The 18,978-nt window shown below is 41.7% G+C and overlaps 2 pseudogenes; both read right to left on the bottom strand.

Annotated features, from left to right (window-relative positions):
- Nucleotides 1-12,356: 12,356 nt before the first annotated feature.
- LOC116628983 lies at nucleotides 12,357-12,902 on the bottom strand (annotated as a pseudogene).
- A 4,160-nt stretch (nucleotides 12,903-17,062) lies between these two features.
- On the bottom strand, nucleotides 17,063-17,808 carry LOC116628982 (annotated as a pseudogene).
- Nucleotides 17,809-18,978: the final 1,170 nt, after the last annotated feature.

Raw genomic sequence — 18,978 nt, 5'->3', positions numbered from 1 at the left:
TAATTGGCTGCTCCCATGTTAGGGGCATAGATATTTACAATTGTTAGGTCTTCTTGTTGGATAGACCCTTTAAGTAGGATATAGTGTCCTTCCTCATCTCTTATTACAGTCTTTGGTTTAAAATCTAATTTGTCTGATATAAGGATTGCCACCCCAGCTTTCTTTTGGTGTCCATTAGCATGGTAAATGGTTTTCCACCCCCTCACTTTAAATCTGGGGGTGTCTCTTGTTCTAAAATGAGTCTCTTGCAGACAGCATATCGATGGGTCTTGTTTTTTAATCCAATCTGATAGCCTGTGCCTTTTGATTGGGGCATTTAGCCCATTTACATTCAGGGTAACTATTGAAAGATAGGAATTTAGTGCCATTGTATTGCCTGTAAGGTGACTGTTACTGTATATTGTCTGTGTTCCTTTCTGGTCTATGTTGCATTTAGACTCTCTGTTTGCTTAGAGGACCCCTTTCAAGATTTCTTGTAGGGCTGGTTTCGTGTTTGCAAATTCCTTTAGTTTTTGTTTGTCCTGGAAGCTTTTTATCTCTTCTTCAAGTTTCAATGACAGCCTAGCTGGATATAGTATTCTTGGCTGCATATTTTTCTCATTTAGTGCTCTGAAGATATCATGCCAGTCCTTTCTGGCCTGCTAGGTCTCTGTGGATAGGTCTGTTGCCAATCTAATGTTTCTACCATTGTAGGTTACATATCTCTTCTCCCGAGCTGCTTTCAGGATTTTCTCTTTGTCTCTGAGACTCGTAAGTTTTACTATTAGATGTCAGGCTGTTGACCTATTTTTATTGATTTTGAGAGGGGTTCTCTGTGCTTCCTGGATTTTGATGCCTGTTTCCTTCTCCAAATTAGGGAAGTTCTCTGCTATAATTTGCTCCATTATACCTTCTGCCCCTCTCTCTCTTTCTTCTTCTTCTGGGATCCCAATTATTCTAATGTTGTTTCGTCTTATGGTATCGTTTATCTCTCGAATTCTGCCCTCGTGATCCAGTAGTTGTTTATCTCTCTTTTTCTCAGCTTCTTTATTTTCCATCATTTGGTCTTCTATCTCACTGATTCTTTCTTCTGCCTCATTTATCCTAGCAGTTAGCGCCCCCATATTTGATTGCACCTCATTGATAGCCTTTTTGATTTCGACTTGGTTAGATTTTAGTTCTTTTACTTCTCCAGAAAGGGTTTCTCTAATAACTTCCATGTTTTTTTCAAGCCCAGCTAGTATCTTTAAAGTGATGATTCTGAACTCTAGATCTGACATCGTACTAATGTCCGTATTGAGTAGGTCCCTGGCAGTCGGTACTACCTCTTGTTCTTTTTGTTGAGGTGATTTTTTCCATCTTGTCATTTTGTGCAGAGGAGAATAGATTAATGAGAGAACAAAATGCTAGCAGGGTACCAACGTCCCCAGAAAATATACTCTAAACAAATCAGAAAAGACCTGAAGCAGTGGGAAAAGAAAGGGAAAGAGAGAAAAAAGAAAAAGAAAGAAAAAAAGAAAAAAGAAAAAGATAAAGGTAAAAACAAACAAAAGCAGGACAAAACAAAACAAAACAAAAACAGAATGTGATCAAATATGATCAGGCTGGATTATAGATTAGTGCCACACACTGGATTTTGGGTGTATTTTGGTCCGTTAAAAGAAAGTCCCTCCCAAAATTTTAAAGAAAGAAAAACTTATATATGTACAAAAATAAGGGTTGATATGATGAAGGGATGGAATATGACTGTAAAGATGGAAATTATAAAAATTTATAAAAGGATTTGATAAGTTGTTTGAAAAAAGAAAGAAGAGGATTAAAAAAAAAAGAAAGAAAGAAAAAAGGGAGAGAATGTGACAGGCAGGGGAGTAGAAAAAAACCATACACTAGAGATTTAGAGTATATTTTGATCTGTTAGAAGAAATTATCTCAAGATTTTAAAGAGAGAACAACTTATATATATATGCCAAAAATACGGGTAACTACTATGAAGGGATAGAATATGACTTTAAAAATGAAAAATAAAAATGTTTTTTTTTAGAAAAGGGATTGATAAGATGTTGGTTGAAAAAGGGAAAAAGAAAAATTCAAAAAAAAAGAAAAAAGAAAAAAGAAAAAAGAAAAAAAAAAGGTTAAAAAAAATAATTAACTTTGAAAGACTAAAGAATCATGGTAAAAAAGCCATGAATTCTATGTGCAGTATTCCCCTAGCGCTGGAGTTCTGCCGTTCTCATTGATCGGTAAACCTGGTCTTGGCTGGCTGTTCTCGCTGATCTTCTGGGGGAGGGGCCTGTTGCCGTGGTTCCCAAATGTCTTTGCCGGAGGCAAAATTGCCCCGCCCTTGCCGGTCCAGGCTAAGTAATCTGCTCGGGTTTGCTCTCCGGAGCTTTTGTTCCCTGCAAGCTCTCCGTACAGCTTTGGAGGCGGAGAGTGAAAATGGCGGCCCCCCAATCTCCGCCCCGGAGGAGCCGAGAACTCGGGGTCCCGCTCCTCAGTGCGCCCCCAGAGAAAAGCAGTCAGTCACTCCCATCTCCCCGGTCTCCGGCCGCACTCCGCGCTCACCCGGCCTGTGACCGCGCCTTTCTATCTGGCACCCGACCCCGGGTGGAGTCTCCAAACCCAGCAGATCCCCGCGGTGCACTCCCGCACCTCTCCTCCCGGGGGAGGAAGGGGAGTCTCCCCGGATCTGCCGCTTGTTGGGTCCCTGCTGGAGGAGCAGTGGCCCGACTGTGCCGCGGATCACGGTTTATAGCAACCCCGAGCTGAGAGCCCGCGCCTGGGCTCCGTCTCTGCAGCCGGCTTCCCCGCTCCGATACCTGGGAGCTCTGCCGCACTCAGGCACCCCCGGTCTTTCTGTGACCCCGAGGGTCCTGAGACCACACTGTCCCGCGAGGGTTCCACCCCCCACTTCGCCACCAGAGTGACGTCCCTCAGCGGAGCAGACTCTAAAAGTTCCGATTCTGTGCTCCGCGGCTCTATCACTTGCCAGAAGCGGCCGACGGAGGCCCCTCCCCCGCCGTCTATCCTCCCGAATATCACCTCGGATTCACTTCTCCGCACGTCCTACCTTCCAGAAAGTGGTCGCTTTTCTGTTCAGAGAGTTGTTGCTATTCTTTTCTTCGATCTCCTGTTGAGTTTGTAGGTGTTCAGAATGGTTTGATCCCTATCCAGCTGAATTCCTGAGAGGAGACGAAATCCAGGTCTCCTACTCCTCCGCCAGCTTGCTCCGCCCCCAAAACTATAAATATTTATTTATTAAAAATAAATAAATAAAATTTGGAGTTTTAAAATAATCACTGCCTGAGATAAAAAAGCTCAGGCACAGGCAGTGTGACGATGAGGCTCTATGGAAACTAGGGAGGCAGAAGTGATTGATACTCTTCTGTGAGGGCTCCCTTAAGAGTTTGGAGCATGAACTTTCAGCTCCAGGGCTAGAGAGTGGGGTCCTGCTTTATTCCTTTCGCCCATCAGTGCTGAAATCCTTTGGGAGCAAACCAGGGTGACCGAGTGTAGGCTGGAGCTGCTCACACCAAGCTTTCTCTCCCTGTGCACTGGGGTGCATTTCCACTAGGGCAAGTCCCCCTGAGAATCAGCACAACAGACCCCTGCTCCAGAAGACAGTACAAAAAACTGCTGTAGAAAATTTACTGATCATAGAGGACTGCAAAGCTTCAGCTCTAGGGGAAATAGGGCCAAGCTTTCTTTTGACATTTTTTTCTTTTTTTTTTTTTTTTTTTAACTTTTATTCTGTATTTTTAAATTCATTTTCTATTTTCTTCAACTCCATTTTTAATTTTTTATTATCTTTTTTAAAATTTTTATTTTTATGTACATATGCTCTCTCTAGTTACTATTTTATGTTTACTTTCACTTTATTGTTTTATTTTATTTGGTTTTCTTTTTTTTCTTTTTCTTTTTCCTTTCTTCTTCTTTTTTTTTTTCCCCTGGATGAAAGGATGAGAAGAGAATTTCATCCCAAATGACACAGAAGGAAGTAGTACTCACAGCCAGGATTTTATTTTTATTTTTTTACAGCATAAAATAAAATATTTATTTTAAGAGCCCATTTGGAAAGCATAAGACACTCTTTTTTTTTTTTAAGATTTTATTTATTTATATGACAGAGAGAGACACAGCGAGAGAAGGGAACACAAGCAGAGGGAGTGGGAGAGGGAGAAGCAGGCTTCCCACAGAGCAGGGAGCCCGATGTGGGGCTCGATCCCAGGACCCTGTGATCATGACCTGAGCCGAAGGCAGACGCTTAACGACTGAGCCACCCAGGTGCCCCAACATAAGACACTCTTAAGTATTGGGAAAAAAAAAATGAGATCTGCCAGATGGGAGGTGGGAGGGAGATGGGACAAATGGATGATGGGCATAAGGAGGGCACCCTATTCAACGAGCACTGGCAGGTTTTTTATTATGTTTAGTTACCCAGCATATAGTACATCATTAGTTTTTTATGTAGTTTTCAATGATTCATTAGTTGCATATAATACATAATCTTATCACAACACATGCCCTCCATAATACCCATCACCTGGTTACCCATCTCCCAACCCCCCTCCATTCTGTAACCCTCAATTTGTTTCCCGTAGTCCAGAGTCTCTCATGGTTTGGCTCCCTCTCTGATTTCTTCCCATTCAGTTTTCCCTCCCTTCCCCTATGGTCCTCTGTGCTATTTCTCATGTTCCACATATCAGTGAAACCATATAATAAATGCCTTTCTCTGTTTGACTTATTTCACATAGCATAATCCCCTCCAGTTCCATCCCTGTCAATGGATATGGTATGTATTCATCCTTTTGGGTGGCTGAGTAATATTCCATTGCATATATGAACCACATCTTCTTTATCCATTCATCTGTTGAAGGGCATCTCAGCTCCTTCCACAGTTTGGCTATTGTGGACATGGCTGCTATGAACATTGGGTGAATATGCCCCTTTTTTTCACTACATCTCTATCTTTGGGGTAAATACTCAGGAGTGCAATTGCTGGGTCATAGGGCAGCTCTATTTTTAATGTCTTGTGGAACCTCCATACTGTCTTCCAGAGTGGCTGTACCAGCTTGCATTCCCACCAACAGTGTAACAGGGTTCCTCTTTCTCCACATACTCGCCAACACTCGTTATTCCCATTTTATTGCCATTATAACTGGTGTAAGGTGGTATCTCATTGTGTTTTTGATTTTTATTTCCCTGATGGCTATTGATGTTGAACATTTTTTTCATGTGTCTATTAGCGATTTGTATGTCTTCTTTGGAGAAGTGTGTCTGTTCATGTCTCCTCCCATTTTTTGACTTGATTATTTGTTTTGGGGGGGTTGTTGGGGTTGAGAAGTTATTTTAGTTCTTCGATATGAGCCCTTTATCAGAAATGTCATTTGTAAATATCATCTCCAATTCCATGGATCACCTCCTAGTTTTGTTGACTATTTCTTTTGCCATGCAAAAGCTCTTTAACTTGATGAAGTCCCAATAGTTCATTTTTGCTTTTCTTTCCCTTACTTTTAGAGATGTGTCTTGCAAGAAGTTCCTGTGGGTGAAGCTGAAGAGGTTACTTCCTGAGTTCTCTTCTAGGATTTTGATGGACTCCTGTCTCATATTTAGGTATTTCCTCCATTTTGGGTTTATCTTTCTGTATAGTTTAAGAGAATTGTCCAGTTTCATTTTTCTGCATGTGGTTGTCCAGTTTTCCCAGCACCATTTATTGAAGAGACTGTCTTTTTGCCATTGGATATATTCTTTACTGCTTTGTCAAAGATTAGTTGACCATAGACTTGAGGATCGATTTCTGGGCTCTTTATTCTGTTCCATTGATCTATGTGTCTGTTTTTGTGCCAATACCATGCGTTCTTGATGATCACAGCTTTGTAATATAACTTGAAGTCTGGCATTGTGATGCCTCCACCTTTGGTTTTCATTTTCAACAATCCCCTGGTGATTCAGGGCCCTTTCTGGTTCCATACAAATTTTAGAATCGTTTGTTCCAGCTCTGTGAAATATGTCGATGGTATTTTGATAGGGATTACGTTGTATGTGTAGATTGCTCTGGGCAGCATAGACATTTTAACAATGTTTATTCTTCCAATCCATGAGCATGGAATATATTTCCATCTCTTTGTGTCTTCTTCAATTTCTTTCATAAGGGCTCTGTAGTTTCTAGAGTACAGATACTCTACCCCTTTGGTTAGGTTTATTCCTAGGTGTCTTATGGTTTCTGGTGCAATTGTGAATGTGGCCAATTCCTTAACTTCTCTTTCTCAAATCGCATTTTTACTGTATATAAATGCCACTGACCTCTGTGCATTAATTTTATACCTTGCCACATTGCTAATTTGCTGTACAATTCTAGCAATGTTGGGGTGGCATCTTTTGGATTTTCCACAGAATGTATCATGTCATCTGCAAAGAGAGAGAGTTTGACTACTTCTTTGCCAATTTGAATGCCTTTTATTTCTTTTTGTTGTCTGATTGCTGAGGCTACGACTTCTGGTACTATGATGAACAAAACTGGTGAAAGTGTGCATCCCTGTCGTGTTCCTGACCTAAAGGAAAAAGCTCAGTGTTTTTCCCCATTGAGAATGATGTATGCTATGGCCATTTGTAAATGGCTTTTATGATATTGAGGTATGTTCCCTCTATCCCTATATTTTGAAGAGTTTTAATCAGGAAGGGATGCAGTATGATTTCTTCCCATCTGGCCCTGGTCCCTTGTTTGGGATTACTGCTTCAATGTCCTTGCTGGTTGAGTGTCTGTTCATATTTTCGACGTATTCCAGTTTCAGTCTTGGCAGTTTATAAGTTTCCAGGAATGCATCCATTTCTTCCAGATTGCCTAATTTGCTGGCTTATAGTTGATGATAATATATTCTAAAATTGCCTGCATTTCCTTGGTGTTCACCGTCAACAAAAGTAAGAGTAAACCCATGGAATGGGAGAAGATATTTAAAATGACATTACAGATAAAGGGCTGGTATCCAAGATCTATAAAGAAATTCTCAAATTCAACACCCAAAAAACAAATAATCCAGTCAAGAAATGGGAGGAAGACATGAACAGACACTTCTCCAAAGAAGACATACAAATGGCTAAGAGACATGTGAGAAAGTGTTCAACGCCACAAGGCATCAAGGAAATACAAATCAAAACCACAATGAAATACCACGTTACACCAAGTAGAATGGCAAAATTTAGCAAGACAGGGAACAACAAGTGTTGGCAAGTATGTGAAGAAAGGGGAACCATCTTACACTATTGGTGGGAATGCAAGCTGGTATAGTCACTCTGGAGGTTCCTCAAGACATTAAATATAGAGCTACCCTATGACTTTTTTCAAAGTGCTAGAACAAACAATCCTAAAATTTGTATGGAATCGGAAAAGACCATGAATCACCAAGGAAATGTTGAAAAAGAAAAACAAAGCTGGGGGCATCACGTTTCCTGACTTCAAGCTATATTACAAAGCTGTGATCACCAAGACAGCATGGTACTGGCACAAAAACAGACATATAGACCAATGGAACAGAATAGAGAACCCAGATATGGACCCTCAACTCTATGGTCAAATAACCTTCAACAAAGCAGGAAAAAATATGCAATGGAAAAAGGAAAGTCTCTTCCATAAATGGTGCTGGGAAAATTGGACAGCTATATACAAAAGAATGAAAGTCAACCATTCTCTAACACCATACACAAAGATAAACTCAAAATGGATGAAAGACCTCAATGTGAGACAGGAATCCATCAAAATCCTAGAGAACATAGGCAGTAACCTCTTTGACATCACCCACAGCAACTTCTTTCAAGATACATCTCCAAAAGCTAGTGAAACAAAAGCAAAAATGAACTTTTGGGACTTCATCAGATAAAAAGCTTCTGCACAGCAAAGGAAACAGTCAACAAAGCAAAGAGGCAACCCACAGAATGGGACAAGATATTTGCAAATGACACTACAGATAAAGGGCTGATATCCAAGATCTAGAAAGAACTTCTCAAACTCAACACCCAAAAAACAAATAATCAAGTCAAAAAGTGGGCAGAAGATATGAAAAGACACTTCTCTGAAGAAGACATATAAATGGCTAACAGACACATGAAAAAATGTTCATCATCATTAACCATCAGGGAAATTCAAATCAAAACCACATTGAGATACCACCTTACACCAGTTAGAATGGCAAAAATGGACAGGGCAAGAAACAACAAATGTTGGAGAGGTTGTGGAGAAAGGGCAACCCTCTTACACTGTTAGTGGGAATGCAAGTTGGTACAACCACTTTGGAAAACAGTGTGGAGGTTCTTCAAAAATTTTAAAATAGAGCTACCCTATGACCCAGCAATTGCACTCCTGGGTATTTACCCCAAAGACACAGATGTAGTGAAAAGAAGAGCCATATGCACCCCAATGTTCATAGCAGCAATATCTGCAATAGCCAAACTCTGGAAAGAGCCAAGGTGCCCTTCAACAGATGAATGGATAAAGGAGATGTGGTCCGTAGATACAATGGAATATTACTCAGCCATCAGAAAGGATGAATACCCAGCTTTTACATCCACATGGATGGGACTGGAGGAGATTATGCTAAGTGAAATAAATCAAGCAGAAAAAGTCAATTATCATATGGTTTCACTTATTTGTGGACTATAAGGAATAGCATGGAGGACCTTAGGAGAAGGAAGGGAAAAATGAAGGGGGAGAAATTGGAGGGAGAGATCTACCATGAGAGACTAGGGACTCTGAGAAACAAACTGAGGGTTTTAGAGTGGATGGGGGTGGGGGGATTGGTTAGCCCAATGATGGGTATTAAGGAGGGAATGTACTGCATGGAGCACTGGGTGTTATATGAAAACAATGAATCGTGGATCACTACATCAGCAACTAATTATGTATTGTATTGTGACTAACATAACATAATAAAATTAAATTAAATTAAAAAGAAAAAAAAAAACAAAAAATAAAACCCCAAAAAAAAAAAAAAAAATAGAGCTACACTATGACCTAACAATTGCACTAATGGGTATTTACCCAAAGATACAGATGTAGCAAAAAGAAGGGGCACATGCACCTACTGTTCATAGCAGCAATGTCCACAATAGCCAAACTGTGGAAGGAGCCAAGATGTCCTTCAACAGATGAATGGATAAAGAAGATGTGGTTCATATATACAATGGAAGATTATCAGCCTTCAGAAAGGATGAATACCCAACTTTCAAATCAACATGGATGGGACTGCAGGAGATTATGCTAAGTGAAATAAGTCAAGCAGAGAAAGACAATTATCCTTTGGTTTCACCTATACTTGGAATGTAAGGAATAGCATGGAGGACATTAGGAGAAGGAAGGGAAAAATGAAGGTGGGGAAATTGGAGGGGGAGATGAACCATGAGAGACTATGGACTCTGAGAAACAAACTGAGGGTTATAGAAGGGAGAAGGTTGATGGGATGGGGTATCCAGATGATGGGTATTGAGGATGTCACATGATGTGGTGAGCACTTGTATTATATGCAACTAATGCATCATTGAAAACTATATCAATACCTAATGATGTAGAGTAATTGAATATAAAAAATATAAAATAATAAAATTAAATTAACCACTTAGGAAACAAAAATGTTGGCTGGGTTGCAGAGAAAGGGGAACCCTCTTACATTGTTTGTGAGAATGGAAGTGGTACAGCAACTCTAGAAAACGTATGGATTTCCTCAAGAAGTTAACAATAGAGGTACCTTATGATCCAGCAGTTGCACTACTATGTATTTACCCCAAAGATACAAATGTATTGATGCAAAAGTGCACCTGCACCCCAAAGTTAATAGCAGCAATGTCCACAATAACCAAACTGTGGAAAGAGCAGAGATGTCCATGAACAGATGAGCAGAAAAAGATGATGTTGTACATATATATACAATGGAATATTACTCAGCCATCAGAAAGAATGAATACTTATCATTTACATCGATGTCAATGGAATTGGAGGCTATTATGCTGAGAGAAAAATGTGAACAGAGAAAGACATTTATCCTATGTTTTCACTCATATGTGGAATATAAGAAACAGCCCAGAGGATCCTAAGGGAAGGGAGGGAAAACTGAATGGAAAGTCATCAGAGAGGGAGACAAAGCATCAGAGACTCTTTACTGTAGGAAATAAATTGAGGGCTGGTGGAGTGGCAGTGGGTGGGGAGATGGGGTAATTGTGTGATGGGCATTAAGGAGGGCTGGTGATGTGTTGAGCCCTGGTTGTTATATGCAGCTGATGAATTATTGAACACTACATCTGATACTAATGATATACTATATTTTGTATCATTGAATTTAAATTAAAAAAAAACTGTCGGGAAATGGGGATTATAATATCTCTAATGTTAATTCCAAGCAGATTGTTATTTTAAGTTCTTGTGATAATTGATATTGCATAGTAAATTCATATGTTAAATATAAGTAGGTGAAGTCTGTTTAGGTTTAAAATATATTATCTGTTTGCAATTAATTTCAATAAAAATTCTGGAAGTAAAAAAATCTAGAGGTATATGGATTTACATGTCTAGTAAATCATCAGAGATTTTCAATAAATGAGTCATACTAAGGATATTAGGGAAAGAAGGACACTAAAATTAGACAATTCCTCACATTTTCTGTCGATGGTTGTATTTTTAAGCAGAACCAAATGTACAAAAACCTTACAAGTAACACAACTGAGCACAGTCTGCTGGTTATGTTCAGTAAAAACTGAGAGACTAGATTCGGGAAAATAAAATAAAATAAAATATCCAAATTCCACAGATGTTAGAATGAATTCCGTGGTGACACAGGTAAGTGAGAGAGTCTGTGAGTGTTTGCACACCTGGGATGCCTTGTCCTGGTTCATCTGGGCCAGTTCACCCAAGGCAAGTCACAGGAAGCAGATACATTAGATTAGTAATTGTTCTTAAAACATTCCTGTAATAGCTGAGATACATGCACAGGACAGCTGCCAACAGACAGTTGGCCCCCCATTGGATTTCCCTCTTCTTGGGAAAGACTATATCAAGAAGCTCCATGCCCAGGTGAGGGGCGGGCCTGACCCTCCACCTACAGGGGCACAGATTCACCCCAGGGACAGAAGATCAATTTTACACAGCTGTCCCTCAGATATTACTAGAATAGAAGGACTCTGAATGGAGGGCCATTCCTGTGACTCCCCTGAGGTCTGGACATTGGTGCTGGATTCATGGAAAATCAAGACAAAAAGCATCCCAGAAGTTATTTATGAATTCTCTAGGGAAACCCAGATCAAACCAATGGGGCAAAAGCAGGGACATGAGAGGAAATGTCAATATTGTCTCATCAGTAGTTGATATATTATTTTTCTTCTGGATCATAGTTTGGGCCATAGATCCCCATTTCAGCCCCCATTCAGGGTCGACTTTCATTATTGAGACTCACTTGTGTCTGGCACTTGGTGGGGATCTGGGAAGAGTGACAGGGCTCCAGTCCCATGGGGATCAAGGTCCAGGACAGGTTGAGGGAGAAGCCAGAAGCAAGACAGAGTGAAGTCAGGGTGGGTTTCTGTGGGATACTTGAGGGACAGCAGAGGTGGGTAGGGATCTGGGCTCTTGCAGCTGGATCTCAGGATTCACGTGGATTCCCTGTGTAGAAGCCAGGAAACACGTTTCAGACACAGCCCCCAAGGCTGCTCTCATGTATTCTCCCTCCAGAAAAGGACCCGGCAGGACTGGGATAGGTTTTCCTCTCTGGTTTGTCATCCTGCCTGTTTCATGGGGAAATCTGAGAGCTCCTCCCATCAGGTGGGCTGTGTTTCCATCCAGGAAATGGAGCGGTGCCTACAGAGGGGCAGTTCCTGATCACCAATGTCCACCCACGTGAATAATGAGCCAGAGGATTAACTGCAGCCTGGAGGACGAGGACCCAGTTGTGGCAGACGTCCTGGGGGGATGCTCATATGCACATTGGGATGGTGTGTGCCCCCTGAGGACAAAGAACAGGTACTCAGCACACAGAGAGCTTGGGCTGTGCAGGTTCTTCTCCGGGATGATGGGAATCCCAGCATGTCATTTTTGATGAAAGAAAAAAAGGGACATAGAAGAGATTGATTAAGGAAACTTCCCTAATGAGTGGTGAGATCTCATCTACATGAAGACAATGTTACCTCGTGTGGTTGGCTGCATGGAGAATATGAAAAGTTAAAGATGGCAGAGAAAACATGAAATATCTCTGTGGGCAGATGAGAGCCTAAAGAGGAAATCCCTGATCTCAAAAGGAAGCCCGTGGCCACCACTCCACCTGCTCCTGGGTTTCATCTAATTGTCTGTGATGTCCTGAGTGCCCTGGTGTCCTGAGCACCCTTTGGTGACCTGAATGCCCCCTCCTGACATGAGCATCCCTGGAGCGCAGGCTTCCTGTGTTCCTGCAGGGAGGTTTGTGTCTGGGCTCACACTGGAATCCCCTCACTGTGTCCTTTACACAGTAATACATGGCTGTGTCCTCAGCTCTCAGGCTGTTCATCTGCAGATACAGCGTGTTCTTGCCATTGTCTCTGGAGATGGTGAATCGGCCCTTCACAGAGTCCGCGTAGTATGTGCTACCACCACTGCTAATACCTGCGACCCACTGCAGTCCCTTCCCTGGAACCTGCAGACCCAGCTCATCCAGTAGCTACTGAAGGTGAGTCCAGAGGCTGCACAGGAGAGTCTCAAGGACCCCCCAGGCTTCACCAGGTCTCCCCCAGTCTCCACCAGCTCACCTCACAATGGACACCTGCAGACAAGAAACATACTGGTCAGGAACCTGTCACACATCCACTGTTTCTCTCACTCCTATCCACTCAAATAATCAATGTCTCTTGTTCTCTAAATTACCCTGTAAAATAGCAACAAGGAAAACCCAGCCAAGCACACAGTCCATGGTGAGTTGTCTGTGTTCAGTCCTGATCACTGAATGGGAACACCTGGGGATCCCGGGGATGGGCTCCTCTCCCAGCTGCAGAATCGGGACTGGGCTGGTTTAATCACCAGAGGAAGACCCCTATTTGCATATCCTCTGAGTATATAACAAATTTTCCTGTTAGCATCCTCAAGATGGCAGTGACCTAGAACAGTTCTTTGGGACCTGGTGGAGTTTGGTCAATATGGTATCTTTGAGGAAACTGTGCTCTTTTATTTTGTGATTTTGCTAGGGCAATTACTTAACACCCATTATCTTCCTTTTTTCACATATGCTTCCCAATCTCATGACGTAGGTACCAAATTTACCACCATTTTACAGGTGGATAGGTACACACTGCAGCATAGAGGAGTTGTGTGAGTGTCCAAGAGTACACAGCAGGTGAGAGTGAACCCCAAATTCTGGGATTCTTCTCCTCACAATGGGATCTGGATGCCCCCATGAACCACATGCAGGACAGAGCTGGACATGAGATTTGCAGACTTCCTGAATTTCCAGAAGTCCCAATAGACAGATGGGTGGAGACCAGGTCTTTCTGTCACAGAAACTTGGAGACACTGAGAAGCCTTGACAGAGACTCACAGAACTGATGGAGATGCTGTGGTTCTTCAACAACCCCAAGGGGGGTTTACACCTGATCTCTGTGTACACATCAATGGAAAGCCACAATAAAGATAAAGAGAGTGGAATTATTAGTCAAACGATTAATGTCAGAACACCTGAGATCAGAAAGCATGCTGTTAGTTAAAGACATTCTTCATCTCTGCAATGAAGATTATTGTACTTCTACACTCACATTTATTGCTATGACGATATCAAGCACATACCAGTGCTTGGCCCTTGGCAAGTTTGGTTATTGCCATTTTGATGGTTTATTCAAAAAATGGAGGACTCTTCTCTGTTTCCACAGATTTTCCAAACTGTTTACTGTGTTGATGTCAGGAGGAAATTTGCAGAGCATGGAGCTGGAAACCCATGAGAGGAGACCAACCCTCTCCCAACCTCTTGTCCTGGATCATGAGCTCCATGGTTCCTGAGTTCCCCTGGTGGTTGTGGGCACACCCTGATGGTCCCAGTGTACCTGTTGATGTCACAGAACCCTGCAGAGATACAGGGACGCCTTTTCTCCCTTCCCCATTAATCCAATATGCAAGGAGAGACCCTCCCAGCATGAGCACTGGAGACCTTCCTGTTTAACAGATGTCTCCTCTTACTTATTTCCTATAGTTGACCTCCTCACTCTGCTCCTTGGCTACAATATCCAGCCATATTTATTGTATTCAGAGGTGAGCAGGAATCTTGAATCAAGTACCTACTATTTATCAGGCACCCTCAAGCCTCTGAGGTCTTTCCCTCCAGAGGGTACAAAGTCATAGATTCTATTTTATGGGAAATGTTCCCTCTCTCAGTAAGGGAGGGTCAACTGATTTTCCTGGTAGGAGTCATCCCAGAGACCATATCTCTGGTATACTCCTCTGCTCTGTCTTCTGAGAGTGAAAGCAAAAGTCCCCTTTCTATGTGCCTGATGTCTGATATTCTGCCCACTTATAGTTCTAATTATATTTCATGTGAATCACTAATGAAATTGCCATTGGTCTGAGAACTCACTTCAGAAACAGGTACTGGATTTTCCCCATTCTGACAGGTATGAGGTGACATCTTACCATGGTTTTGATTTGTACTTCCCTGATGATGAGTGATGTTGAGCTTCTTTTCATGTATCTCATAGCAATCTGGGTGTCTTCTTTGGATAAGTGTCTATTCCTGTCTTCTGCCCATTTCCTAACTGGATGATTTGTTTTTTTGGGTGTTGAGTTTGGTAAGTTCTTAATATATTATTGTTTCTTAATATCTTGCAATTATTGAATTGATAAAGGCTCAAAAGTACCTGAACCATTTCCCCAGAGCGTGAGGTTATAAGGGAAATTGAGACCCAGAGAGAGGAAAACAGAGGGCCCATAAGCATGGATTTGATCACAGCAGAAGAAACTACAGAGCCCTGCAGGAAACCCGTCACTTCCCAGCCTCTCATTGCACCTGCATCTGGGGCTGGGACCTGTAGTCAGAGGGTCCCGAGGGCCCCAGTAACCAGATTCCCCCTCCCCTCCAGGGCTCGCTGCTTCCACTACCTGGTGGCCTGAGTGTCTCAGTTCCCAGGTGTCCTGAGCTCTGGGATGGGCACTGACATATTGTTTCCAGAGTGGCTGCACCAGTTTGCATCCCCACCAACAGTGCTGGAGGGTCTCCCTTTCTCCACATCTTTGTCAACGTTTGTTGTTTCCTAACTTGTTCATTTTAGCCATTCTTACCAATGTGAAGTCGTATCGCATTGTGGTTTTGATTTGTATTTTCCTGATGCTGAGTGATGTGGAACACTTTTTCATATGTCTTTTGGCTATTGGTATGTCTTCTTTGGAGAAATGTCTGTCCATGTCTTCTGCCCATAGCTTGACTGGATTATTTGGTGTTTGGATGTTGAGTTTGATAAATTTTTTATAGGTCTTGGATACTAGCCATTTATCTGGTAAGACATTGGCAAATATCTTCTCCCACTCTGTAGGTTGCCTTTTAGCTTCATTAACAGTCTCCTTTGCTGTGCAAAAGCTTTTTTATCTTGATCAAGTACCAATAGTTCATTTTCGATTTTGTTTCTCTTGACCTTGGAGACATGTCTAGCATGTGTATAGAAATGCAGGTGACTTTTGTTCATTAATTTTATATCCTGCCAAGTTGCTGAGTTGCTGTATCAGTTCTAATAATTTTTTGCTGGAAATTTTTGGGATTTCTATATAGAGTATCATGTCATCTTTGAAGTGTGAAAGCTTTAGTTCTTCTTTCCCAATTTGGATGCCTTTTATTTCTTTTTGTTGTCTGATTGCCGAGATAGACTTCCAGTTCTATGTCGAACAACAGTGGTGAGAGTGGACATCCTGTCATATTCCTGTACTAGGGGACAAGCCCCATCTTTTCCTGCTTACAAGAGACTCATTTTAGAATGAAAGACATAGTCAGATTGAAAGTGAGGGGATGGAGAACAATTTATCATGCCAATGGACATCAAAAGAAGTCTGGAGTCTTATGTCAGACAAATAGATTTTAATCCAAATACTGTACTAAGAGATGAAGAAGGGCACTATCTCATTATAAAAGGTCTATCCAACATGAAGTTCTAACAATTATAAATATTTATGCCCTAAACTTGGGAGCAGCCAAGTATATAACACAATTAATAACAAAAGAAGGAAACACATTGATAATAGTACAAGTATACTAGGGGATAGTACAAGTATACTAGGGGATAATAGTACAACTATACCACTCACAGCAATGGGCAGATCATCTGAGTAGAAGTTGAAGAAGAAAACAAGGGCTTTGAATGACAGACTAGACCAGATTGATTTCTGATATTAGTTATTTGGGGCTTTCTCTTTTCTTTTTGATAAATCTAGGCAGAGTTTACTCATTTTTTCCCAAAGAACCAGACACTGGTTTTTTATCTGTTTGTTTGTTTGCTTGCTTTTCTAGCATTTATTTCTATTTCTTTTTGCTCTAATCTGTACTATTTCCTTCCTTCTGCTGTATTTAGGCTTCAGTTGTTGTACTTTTTCTAGATCCTTCAGGTGTAAGGTTAGGTTGTTTATTTCAGATTTTTCCTGCTTCTTGAGGTATTCCTTTATGCTGTATATTTCTGTCTTAGCACCGCCTTTGCTGCAGAGAAATTAGGTGAAGGTGATAAAGAGTTTATACTCGTGTGTGTGTGTGTGTGTGTGTGTGTATGTGTGTGTGTGTGATCTTCAGATCACACCCCTGGAAGGGGATCCACTGCTTTCCCAGGAAGTCACTAAAATTGAAACTATGAGCATGGTTTAAGACAGTGACCCCCACCGAGGCACTTTCTTCTCTTGCTTTGGACTGTTGATGCCTCTGTAGCCTCATGTACAGCATGTACTTTTTGCTGCTTCTAGCAAGTTAGCACATTGAGCTGGGCGGTCCTGTGATGCATACTGGGTAACTCTGGGATTCCTGTAAGGGTTCAGTTGATGAGCATCAGTGTATTTGTAAATCATTGATATATTGGGACATGAATAAACAATGTGACTCTGTATTTTGTGCATTTTAGTGTAGTTGTTTTCCCATTAGTACAAATTTTCTAAGTCAGAGAGTGAAGAGGTAAGCAGAGTCATGTGTCCAGAGAGGCCCCCTGGGGGAAACTGCTCTATAAAGTGGAAGCCTCGGACCCTGACAGGAAACCTGACCATAACATCCATCTGCAGATCCTCTTGGGGCTTAAAGGCAGAATTGATGAATAGTGTGCCCACCTGGTGGTCCAGATCCCTTCTACAGTGTGGTTTCTGTATGGGCTCACACTGACTTCCCCTCACTGTGTCCTTTGCACAGTAATACAGGCCATGTCCTTGGCTCTCAGGCTGTTCATGTGCAGATACAGAGTGTTCTTGCCATTGTCTCTGGAGATGGTGAATCGGCCCTTCACAGAGTCCGCGTAGTATGTGCTACTTCCATCATCTACAATACTTGAAACCCACTGCAGTCCCTTCCCTGGAGCCAGACGGACACAGCTCATGGCATAGCTACTGAAGGTGAATCCAGAGGCTGCACAAGAGAGTCTCAGGGACCCGCCAGGCTTCACCAGGTCTCTCCCAGACTCCACCAGCTGCACCTCACATTGGAAACCTGCAGACACAAGACATCCTGGTCAGGAAACTGTCACACACCCACTGTTCCTCTCAATCATATCCACTCACATACTCAATTCTCTTGTTCTCCACCAATTACCTTTTAAAAGAGCAACAAGGAAAACCCAGCCAAGCAAGAACTCCATAGTGAACTGTCTGTTTTCTGTCCTGATCACTGAATGGAATGCCTGGAAATCCTGGGGCTGGGACTCCTCTCCCAGATACTGGGTCAGGGTTCAGCTTCTTTAATCTTCAGAGGAGGGCCCTATTTGCATGTCCTCTGATTATACATTCAGCTTGGGACCTATGTGAACATAGAGGGCAGTGACCAGAGCAGGTGTGACTGCCTTTGTTTGGTGCTATTGACCACTTTTGAAAGAAATATAATTTTTCATCATATAACTTTCCAGCGTATGTACTTGGCCTCCATGTGCTACTTTGGTTTTACATATTCACACAGAATTGCAGGATAGGTGTCCTGTTATCCCATAAAGAAATGTAAACCTACACCCAGAATTGTAGAGGGTCTGTGAGGTGTCCAAAAGCAAGTACAGGTTGTGAGTGAGCCCCTGGATCTGGGCATGTGCTCATCCCCACAGGACATACTGCCACCTGAAAAACCTGGAGGACAGAGTGAGCAGGCTCATGAGGAATGTGAAATCCCTCCTGTGATTGGGACAGGATGATTTACATGCTCTAGAGTTTACCTGAAATATAGAGAGAATTGGGGTTCATGCAGGTGTCTTTTCTACCATTTCAATATCTAGATATTCCACTGGAGTCATCTCTCTGATTATTTGTAATTCTTTTGATGAGTGTACTTGTCACAGGATGAACTGCACACATGCAGAGTGTGTGCAATGGTAAACACTGGTGTCAGTACCCACATTATCCAGAGTGAGGAAATCAATTCTCCATAAAACATCCTGTATTTTCCTTGAAATTCCTCCTCCCTCATCCTTTCTTCATCCTGTTGCCATATAACTATGTTTATGTCTCATGTTACATAGACTAGTTATAATTTGGGAGAATTTATGAATGTGCCATTATATTGTATGTAATTTTATTTGTAGGTCTTCTTTTTGCTCTGCTAATTCCTTGAAAATCCATCCATATTGCTGTGTGTAGCAAAAAGCATTTGTTTTAATCATCGATAGCTTGTTTGCAGTTTCTGATATCGCAATAAAGTTGCTTCTCACCCTGCAGATGTCAATATGGATTTCAGAGAATGTATTATTTATGTGCTTTCGATAACAACTGACCTGAAGAGGATGAAGAAGAACAAATTTCCATCAATGTAGGAACTTCTAGTCCCTATTGTGTTCCTATATTATATAGATGTCTTTGAAAACTCAACT

The sequence above is a fragment of the Phoca vitulina genome, unplaced genomic scaffold (genome assembly GCF_004348235.1).
Source record: "Phoca vitulina isolate PV1807 unplaced genomic scaffold, GSC_HSeal_1.0 scaffold163, whole genome shotgun sequence".
Taxonomy (NCBI): Eukaryota; Metazoa; Chordata; class Mammalia; order Carnivora; family Phocidae; genus Phoca; species Phoca vitulina.
Note: the sequence above shows the minus strand (reverse complement) of the source record. Positions and strands in the feature narration are given on the sequence as shown.